Source organism: Dermacentor andersoni, chromosome 4 (assembly GCF_023375885.2).
Source record: "Dermacentor andersoni chromosome 4, qqDerAnde1_hic_scaffold, whole genome shotgun sequence".
In the NCBI taxonomy this organism is placed as follows: Eukaryota; Metazoa; Arthropoda; class Arachnida; order Ixodida; family Ixodidae; genus Dermacentor; species Dermacentor andersoni.
The window spans coordinates 165867754-165877556 of NC_092817.1; the positions used below are offsets into that span (position 1 = coordinate 165867754).

General features: G+C 41.7%; 1 long non-coding RNA gene across 1 annotated transcript; it reads right to left on the reverse strand.

The window, feature by feature from the left end:
- Positions 1 to 4119: 4119 nt before the first annotated feature.
- On the reverse strand, positions 4120 to 9263 carry LOC126534897 (uncharacterized). Its single transcript, XR_007600403.3, has 3 exons — positions 8377 to 9263; positions 7242 to 7322; positions 4120 to 4923 (listed from the first exon to the last, which is right to left on the reverse strand). It is a non-coding gene; the product is annotated as an uncharacterized lncRNA (long non-coding RNA).
- Positions 9264 to 9803: the final 540 nt, after the last annotated feature.

The window sequence follows — 9803 nt, forward strand, 5'->3', positions numbered from 1 at the left end:
CCTACCGTGAGGCGTGACTGCTCTGAAGCGGCCGATGCGTATGCGTCACGAACACCACTAAGGAGAAAAAAAAAGCGATTTAACACTTTAATCTGCAAATATCTTCGCAAATTTCACAATCAGGAGTCACACATTATAATTAGAATACAATTGTCAAGGGAATCACATACTTATCAAGAATCACAATGCTCTATACATCATGTGAATTCGAACCCGCGTACACTCGCATTTGTACAATTCAAAACACACATCATAACCATTACACCACAACGCCGCCACGCCCAGTCATGTTCTTTTAGAGCTTATATATATACCAAACGTATTTGATGAATCGGCTGTGGTGGGTGGGGTTTCTCTGCAGTGTGCTGTGCTGTTGTGTACTGGAATACGTGTGCGTTTGCATCATTTCCATTCCTTGCTACGACTAACGAAGGAAGACAACGTAGACGACAACGTGAGAACTATTCACGGCTTGTCGTCTCCGCAGGAAAATAACAAATGTGCCGTTCAGCTCATGATCGAGTGCTTCTCCAGTCCATGTTCTCCAAAATACGCGGATACAAAGTATTGCGCCAACCATCCAGGTATGTGAATTTAATTCGCGCGTATACTGGTGAGCAACTGCGACGCCAGTACCAGGCATTTCGACGTGCCTCACGCTGCCGTGTAGACGTTCTTTTCAAGTGCATTAGTTTAGAGTTTGGTTCAGTCCGCTGTGAGCTGTTGTCCTGCATTAGCAGCGGATCGTTAGCGTTTTGAAGCGCATGCATTCCAGCATTTGGAGACTGCTTATGCCGATAGCCGCGTCAAATGCATTGGCACGCATGTTTAAATGACTAATGTGTCCACTTGTTACGCGTGCACTGCTCGTATCCTGTGGCAGTGCTCGTTCTAAAAGCTTCGAAGACCATCTACACTCATGCGTGTGTTCAATTTATATATGCACAGGATGGACTTGCCGGCTAATTGGTTGAGCATTTTAGAAGAAACAGCGCAACACAAGGACGACGCAAAAACATGCCACACCACGAAGCGCTGGTGTGGTTGATGCTTTTTTTCGTCCTTGTGTTTGCGCTGTTTCTTCTTCCACGATACACGCACACCACAGGTACGCGAAAGTTTAGGAGCATAAGTGGTTAACTCTGTTTTCCCCGTTTTCTCTCAGTGTCAATGGCACAGTGCGTTGCCCGGAATTGTGCACGCTTACCCCCATATGCAGAAATGCATCATATCTTGAAGCCCATGCTTGACTTGATCTAAACGACGCAAGTCGTGAACGCACCAAAAGAAAGGCAGTGAGCGTCTTTGGGGACGTTCGCACCAGGCGTCGTTTATATCAAGTCAAGCATGAGCTTTGTATTAAGATACATTTCTGAATACGGGGGCTAGACATCTGCTTCTTCCAGAAAATGTCGAAAAAACGCCCGCCAAAACCAGGCACATTCGTAAACTTAACTAGGCAATACGAAGCTCCATAGAAAAAAAGAAGAGTAGTATTAAAAGCTTTCAGTATTTTTCTTTACTCCAAGATAGTTGCGCTCTCGTGGCTTCACTGTACAGAGATAGTGCAGCGTTAGCTAGAAAGCATGAATTTCCTAACTCCATGCCAAAATAAGCTTGTAAAATTATTTAGGAGCTAGAATCCAGGGTTTGTAGCGATCCTTGAAAATCTTTTATTTCTAAAATGCCATTTTCAAGGTATTGAAAACCCTTGAATTTTTAGAAGTACTGGAAAGTCCTTAAACTTGTACACTTGGCTAGACTTAGCAGACATTGCCAAGCGCTTTTTTTCCCATCTGTGACACTCTTTCGCATGTCACAGAAAATTGTCTCTGGAGGTAATAGAAGGAAAGCGACATCCTTAAAGTTGAAATTACAAAGGAGCTGCAGATACCAGTTTTATGCACATGGAACCGGCGACAAATGTGCTTGGAGGAGCAGAAGCAGGAAGCTCAACAGTTGAGGCATTCGAAGAGAAGCCGTGAAGAGTAAATTGAGAGCGACAGACACAATAAAAAGAAATTAGAAATGACTATTGCTTATTTGAAGGTGAAAAAAGCTGGGGCAACAGATGACATCACATACACTGTCAAACCAAACAGTATTCAAAAACTGCAAATGTTGCAGGTCCAAGGAGTTAATTGTGCTATTGCAGAAAAACTTTGAGCGCTTTCTTGAAATGCTTCCTTGTGTGCGTTTAGTGGTGGGCGGTGAAAGGCAAATTAGCAGTCTTTCAAATGCTTGAAATCACTGAAATGCGATTTGTTTTGTTTTCTTTTGTTTGCATTAAAGTTAACGGTGTTCTTGAACAAGTTATTGCCTGTCCAAACTACTACACACATTGCACGAGGTCCTTGAAGTTACTGTGTCGGGGCCTCGAAAGTCCTTGAAAACCATTGAATTTTTTTCTTCAATATTGCTACGAACCCAGTAGAACTGTCATGGAGTAAAAACCTTGGCTGAACAGCGGCTTATACGCAGAGCACAGGAAGACTAGAAATGCAGTAGTAGGCATGGAGGGCTCTGAAAAAAATGTGCCACATCCGCTCGTCTGCCTTATGTTTCTGCACTGACTGTCGCATTTTTAATAGAAGTGCACTTTCTGTTCTACTCCAATAAACGCAACATTACGAACTCCAGTGTGGGGCAGTCCTTCAGCCAGTGCAGAACTTTTTCTGTGCATCCGAGTCAGCTCTGTCATTTTTCCAGCATTGTAGTAGAAGATTTGTTAAACTGGTTTAGCAGAATATGAGCAGTATACTCTTAAATTAGCTGTTTATTTGTATGCACAAGTGCAGGTCCTCAGTTTGGTTGCATGACAAATTGCCATACCTCAATAGATACAAGAAACAATTTTATTACAGTTTAATGAAATCGAAACAGTAATAATCACAACAATATAATGACATACATTTCTTTTGGTACGTATACAGCCCATGTCTTGGCAGTGTATAAATTCAACTATACACCGCAAGTACTGTGTCCTGACCATTATTATTCACATGTGTAAAACCATCACAGCAATTCAACAAATATCACAGTAATTAGTGACATACACTTTGTAACTGCTTTACATGAGCATAATGTATACAAATGGTCCCTGTGTACCTACACATGACTAGTGCCACACGAGTACTATTACTCACAGGTGTAAAACCAACAAAGCAGTTCTTTAAAAAATATCACAGCGCTTAGTGACGTACATGCTGTAACTCCCTTGTAGAAACTTAATACAAACACGTGAGGACACAGAAAGCTAGCAGTGGGCATACATGGGAATACCACCGCCTCAATACTAATTCACAAGTGTAAAACCAACCAAGCAGTTCTTTAAAGAATATCACAATGCTTAGTGACATACATTTTCTAACTAGCTTATATAAGCTTTATACAAACATGAGAACATACACAAAGCTAGCGGTGCACCCGCATAGAAGTGCGGCCATCTGAACACGATTATTTGCAAGTGTAAGCTCAACAGAACAGTTCGTTATAGTGCCGCACATTTTGTAACTGCCTTATACATGCTTAGTGCAAGCACAAGAATGCAGAAAAACATAAATTAAAAACTTGCTCTATGCATACACAAACAGATCAACACAAATGGTAAACACCGCTTTGAAGACAAATGTGACTGTGGCAAAGCGCAGTGCTGTGCCGGTTGAAATTGCCACCCACAAAAGTATTGAGCAATGCTTAAACCACAGGCAATAAAGTGCTAAAAGACTGCGTCTCTAACGTAACTATTTTATTTCAAATTTCTTGAATATAGGCCTCGCTTGCAGATAAGGCATCTGATCCAACTGACCTGATTTTACACCTGCTACATGCATACAATGCACTCAGATATAACTGGTAATAATAATTATAAAAGGCATTTAAAAACTTGATAGTATGATGAAGATGCATGACTAGAAAAGTTCTGTCCCCCTCGTACTTGTTAAAAAGGTGTAAGTACGACACATGTTCTTTTTTTCCTCAATTTTTGCATTAATGGACAGCCGGGAACCTCGAACCGACACAAAAAAAAAGATACTGCTATGTTAATAGTGTTATGAATATTTCTGCAAAATAACTTGAAAAGTGGTCACATGGGAGCATGACACTATATCATAATGTTAGTTTCAGTTGACTCTGTTGCCCTACAAGTCGCTGCTCACTGTGGCCAGTGATGCAACAGCAGTGTCTGTGTGATTTTCATCACACTTCTGTCCTATGCCATTCTTACCAGAGTTGGCGGCACATAGATACCCAAATTTCGATAGTGTTGCTTTCTCAGGTGGTTGCTTTTGATTTGCTCAATATCAGTTGGCACTTCAGCTGCATCAAACTTCTTTTTTACCTCTTCAACAACAACATCAACAACAATCTTATGACACCTGTGTTGTCCTAGTTGCCTACAAAGACCAGTTAATCTAACAACAACACTGACAGTCTCTACTATCTTCTAATGGAGAAGATGTGTGTCCCACCATGTGTTCAACATTGTTGTGGCTATGTGGGCTGGCAGGGGAGGCAACAACTGTAATATGTTTTCATATGTTAAAGTGATGCTTGTACTGTGTTATTACACTTAACTTAGTCTTGCACTTGCTGCACAATAACACTGGCTCACAGTCGTGGTGAAAAGCTTTTGTATGTTGAGCAAATGAGTTGTATCCACTACAAAAAAAGTCAGTGATAGCACACATGTTGCTCTACCAGGCCTGGTGTGGTTCCTTCTGACACTGCTGCTGACGCGCTGCTGCTTGCCTCGTACACTGTTGCAGCTGCAGTAGACGTGGCAGTCTCTGTATCTATTGCTGCCGTGTCATCTGTCATGGTAACTTCCAAGTGGTACCGGGCTCACTTCTGCAACAGAGATGTTGTTTGCCCCTTGAGGGCTCTCATGATTAGGGCCAATAATTTCGTAGGCATTGTCTCCTGCATCGAAGAACCAATAAGAACAGCATGAATTAATAAACATAGCTCTAAAAAGTACGGACATCAAGACTTAACCACAAACTTTGCACATAAGTGACCGGGCTTAATGAATAATACTTGCAGGAGGAGTTACACAATTTTTTGTGTATATTACAGTAAAGCCTCATCAGAAGATATTCAAGAGGCACGGGAAACATGTCTCTCGAAACCAAAAATTTTGAGACACTGAGGAGCCAGACTAGATCACTTTATTATGCATCATCACTAAAGTATGTTTTGATATATCTGAAGGAATAAATGCTCAGGGTGGCTCAGAGGGCTCCTAAACCACTTCTCGACATTTTTTGAACATTTCAAGTAAACACGCGTATCGAAATCAGAATGCCGTCACGATCGACGAAGCCAAATGCCAGAGTGCGTAGCACTGCCGGAGCACCACAATATGAAGAAAATGACCCCGTGCGCCTCTCTGGACCTATCCTGCACCCCCCAGTTTGTCCTGACGTCACCAGGCTGTCTCTGATGATGTCACCAGTTTCCGGTGCTGTCGATTGGTCGAACGAAAGTGTACGACTGCCGGGAAGGCCTGCAAGCAAATACACACACTCCTTCTTCCTCGTTGCGTTGCGCGCGATGCCATTGTGGGCAGCCAATGGGGGCAAAGAAGAGAAACGCCAACAGAAGGGTCTCCCTATGAGTCTCTTCAACGCGAGTCACCATACAGTTCCGTTGTATTAGCGCCACCCCTCGCAGGACGACGGGCCAGCGCGGCAGCAACAGAGCTCGTTGGTGTTGGCCTGTCCCGTAACATTTGGAGGTGTACTAGGCAAGGAAAAGGCGATACTGTCCATATGGCGTGTACCAGATGAAAGAGTAAAATGAGTGGGGACTACTTTTCGATAATCAAACACACGTAGCTCCACTATTACTGCACCGTTTCGAAAAATTCTTGTGGCTACCTGTTCATTGCCTTATTGTGTAGAACTGCAACACCGCAACTAAATTTCAACCTCGGTGGTTTAGGGGCCCTTTAAAGAAGACATTCACAGCTTTTTAGTGACTGTAGATTGTGTTAGCTTCCTTCCCAACTTCTGGAATTTAAACACTTCACTTTGCAAGCCTTGTTGCTCGCAGTACCTTTGAGGTGCTCTTAGACGCTCGTCAGCTTCAACTGCCGACACTTTCTGCCCTGCACTGTCCTCGTTGCCCTCCTTTTCTGGTTCATGCTAAAAGAGACATGCGCGATTGACTTGTGTAAGGATTGCGTGATCTTTACGCCCTTCGGAGCACACAAGGTGCACAAAGTGAATGTGTGTGGGTTGTGTCCCTTCGAAGTAGTGAATACTTAAAAAGTCATCCTTAGTAACAAAGGTGTCTCTTGTATACAGTATTGTTAACGTGGCAAACATCGGAAAACCAACCAAACCATTTTTAGATGTCTCTTACAACCAAGTGCATCTTGTACTGAGATTCTACTGTACTGAATATTTTTCAGCTATGGATCATCTGCATGTACATATAGTCACAAAGACATGTTGTGTGGAATGGCGAATCGGGAAACAGTTCGTACTCTTACTTTGTGTCCCTAACATAAGCAGCTGATAACAATATGATAAAAAAGCAGGCAATGAGGCTAGAATGGAACATAATCTTTCAGCTCCAAACAGTTTTTTGGGCCCACATCATTCCCTCATATGACATAAGGAAACAACTTGATTGCAGTAATGGCTGCATGTGATCTGAGTTGATTGAAACAAACTATACGTAAGGTTGTCCTGTATGTAATTTTATCAGAGTGCTTTTTAGATGTCCTGCTGGTGATCCTGGCTGCGTGATGCTTCTCATGCTTTTTGGCACGATTCCTTTTTTTCCACTCCACTTTTTTTTCAGAATTTCTCCCCTTTCCCTTCCCCCTTGTGTAAAATAGCACACTTGAAGTATCAAATCTGTTGAACTAACGTGTGTATCAAACCTGTTAACATGTGTGCTTCTCTGTGGTCTGTGTTGTATTTTTGCGCTGCACAATTCAATTCAAGATGAAAGATGGAACGTCCCTGCCTTTAGTTTAATTGTGTGTGTGTGTGTGTGTGTGTGTGTCTCTCTCATGTTTTGAAATATATGTACATTCAGGAGTGCCTGCATGCCCTTCTCTCCTGCTCCTGTGACGAAAAGGAGAGCCTGTTTATGTACCATAGTAAAAAAATCAAAGGTTTTCGCTGTGCCCATTACATCCCTTATCATATGGATCTGTCAGAATAAAGAGTAGCAGTGGTCCATAATACTAGCCCATCCCAACATAATTATAAATTAACACATACCGACATGCTGCGAAACAGCTGTTGCAAAGCCGCTGGTGAAGGCAATTTCCGCAGCACTGCAGTGGTACAGCCGAGTTCCACCTGTATAGTGACAAATCCATATGCGTGTTAGCAACTCAGTAGTTGCTGATGGTTTCATAAGCTTTACACTACACAATAAAGTAATCTAGACAACTTTGTTGGAACAAATGCACATAATTAGGACACCACTTAAACACTAACACGATTAATTGCCCCCAATCTCTCACTCACTAAGGGATAATATTACTGAAACATCGGTGGAGAGCTCAGATTAACACAGCCCATAAAGGACAAGCGTTCTTTGAGGAAGACAGCTATAACAGCGGTTAGTTTTCTTGATCATTTTATGTGGTAGCTTAGATTTAAATGTCATGCAGTACTATAAAATACGAAGTGCCGCATTTCTAGCAGCAGAAGGCGTCGTCAGGCTCATGGTACAACAGATTTTTGCACTGTTTGTCAGTGAGCCGACACATACAAAGAAAACCGAATTCACACATACATATACAGTGTCAAGTTCACTTCTCCTTCTGAAAACGCAGCCACCAGTTTCAATGGTGCTGAAAGGAAAGGTTATATAAAGTGCGAGACTGCATGGAACTGCCCCTTATGACTGTAAATGTATGGTCTGCTGATTGCAGAGGTAGTCACATGCTATTTCTAGTCTCTTTTAGAAGCATTACTAAAGAACAAATTAAAATCTATTCATAAGTCACGAATTTCATGCATCCACAGTTTGGCTAAATAACCTGTGAGAAAAAGACATGTTTACCTGGAATAGCAACCTTTTTTCCTGCTGCAAAACTTTCCTTCGAATTAATGAAATAACTTTACAGCGTCATAATGCGTTTCTCGCAACTACTTGCCGGCAGTGGCGAGTTAGTGTTTACATCCGACTCATTGGGCGACAATACTGCCAAACACAAATGCTTCACGAACACGAGAACACGTCTCTCGCAGAGAATAGCAACCATATATGCCTCTGTGAGACATGATCGCACCTTTGTGGTCAAAATGTACATTAGAACAACATCACCATCTCATTAAAAAAAAAGCTTCCGTACAAGGCAGCTGCCAACTGCATAATGTGAAATTGCAACTGATGTCCACTTACTGGTGGCCTGTGTTTGAGTCACTTTTGGCAGTTGACTGGGTGCTGAGAAATGCACGTCCTGGGTTGTCCCTGCAAAACATACAGGGTTATGTCAGATGTTGAAAATATATATATGCCGGCATTTCATCAGTCGCAAAACAAACGAGTAAACTAATAAACAACTGTAATGTAAACAGAGTACACATCATAAGATAGGCTGTCAACTGTTAATGCATTACGCAAAAAACCTAATGCATAGGGAAGACTATATGTATACACACGAAGCTGACACACAATTTAATTCGCTCTAGGTTTTTCCGTGCAGTATATTCAAATTATTATGTCTCGTGGTTAGAGCAAAATTAGTGTAAATTACGAACTAAATTATCTACCCTGGAAACTTTTCTTCAATATGCACCTGTGCGCGCTTCGAACGAGTAGCGTTGTAAAATTTACGTACATGGCATTTAACATAGTTGCTGAACACGGATTTCCTTTGCCCTGTATCGTGTACAGTGAGCTACATATATCTGCCCCCCCCCCCTTTTTTGTACTAGCCATACTGCGTGCCACTGCACCTATACGCACGTCAATAAACCTCACGATACAGAAATAAAAAAAGTGCCAATCACCCATGCCTGCATGTTGTAGTGGGCCTAACCTAACCAAGCATGGGCTGTTGCTTTCTATAGTAAACACAGGCACCGTGCTCATTGCAAGTATGTATCATGTCGCTAAGCAAATATGCAATTTCATTGTACCACTATTTTTTTATCACATGGATATATGTGTTGAGAGGCAAGACAAAAAGCAGTCACTTCTCAGAACTAATCAGCTTTCTTAAAACACATTTTTAACTTTTCAATGACACTTGCTGCTATGTGGTTGTCTCCAGTGAGCATACTTGATTTGACTTTCCATTTAGAGACATTACATAAATATACCATGTTAAGATGACTGCATGGAGCACGTGAGAATTTTCCTCTTCGTGTAACATACTGTATCTTGATTTTGTTGACATTTGGTTAAATGGTACACCCAATATACCTACATACTAGTTTTCTTGTCCAAATAACATGCCAATGTATTTTGATTTTTTGGCATTGGCTCGTCTACACTACGTGAAGTCGCGCTGCACTGGCTCTTTCACATCCTTGTGTCCTTGCAGCTGCCTTCTTGCGTTATATAAAGCGGGTGCCTGAAAAATATCGTATGCAAAAGTCAACACAAGGACATGGTGCAAAACAACATCAAGACAGTCAAGGCAATGGCAATAAAAAAGTCTTAGCTCTTAGTCTTCCTAGTGAAATGCATGCAAAACATCCAAATGACTTAAACAGTCAACTGCTAAACTAACTTCAATTTTTCGATTTAAGCAAAAAAACAAACCACAGTTCATCCTTGTTTTTCATGAATGTTAGAATACTCCTGCTAATGAATAGAATATT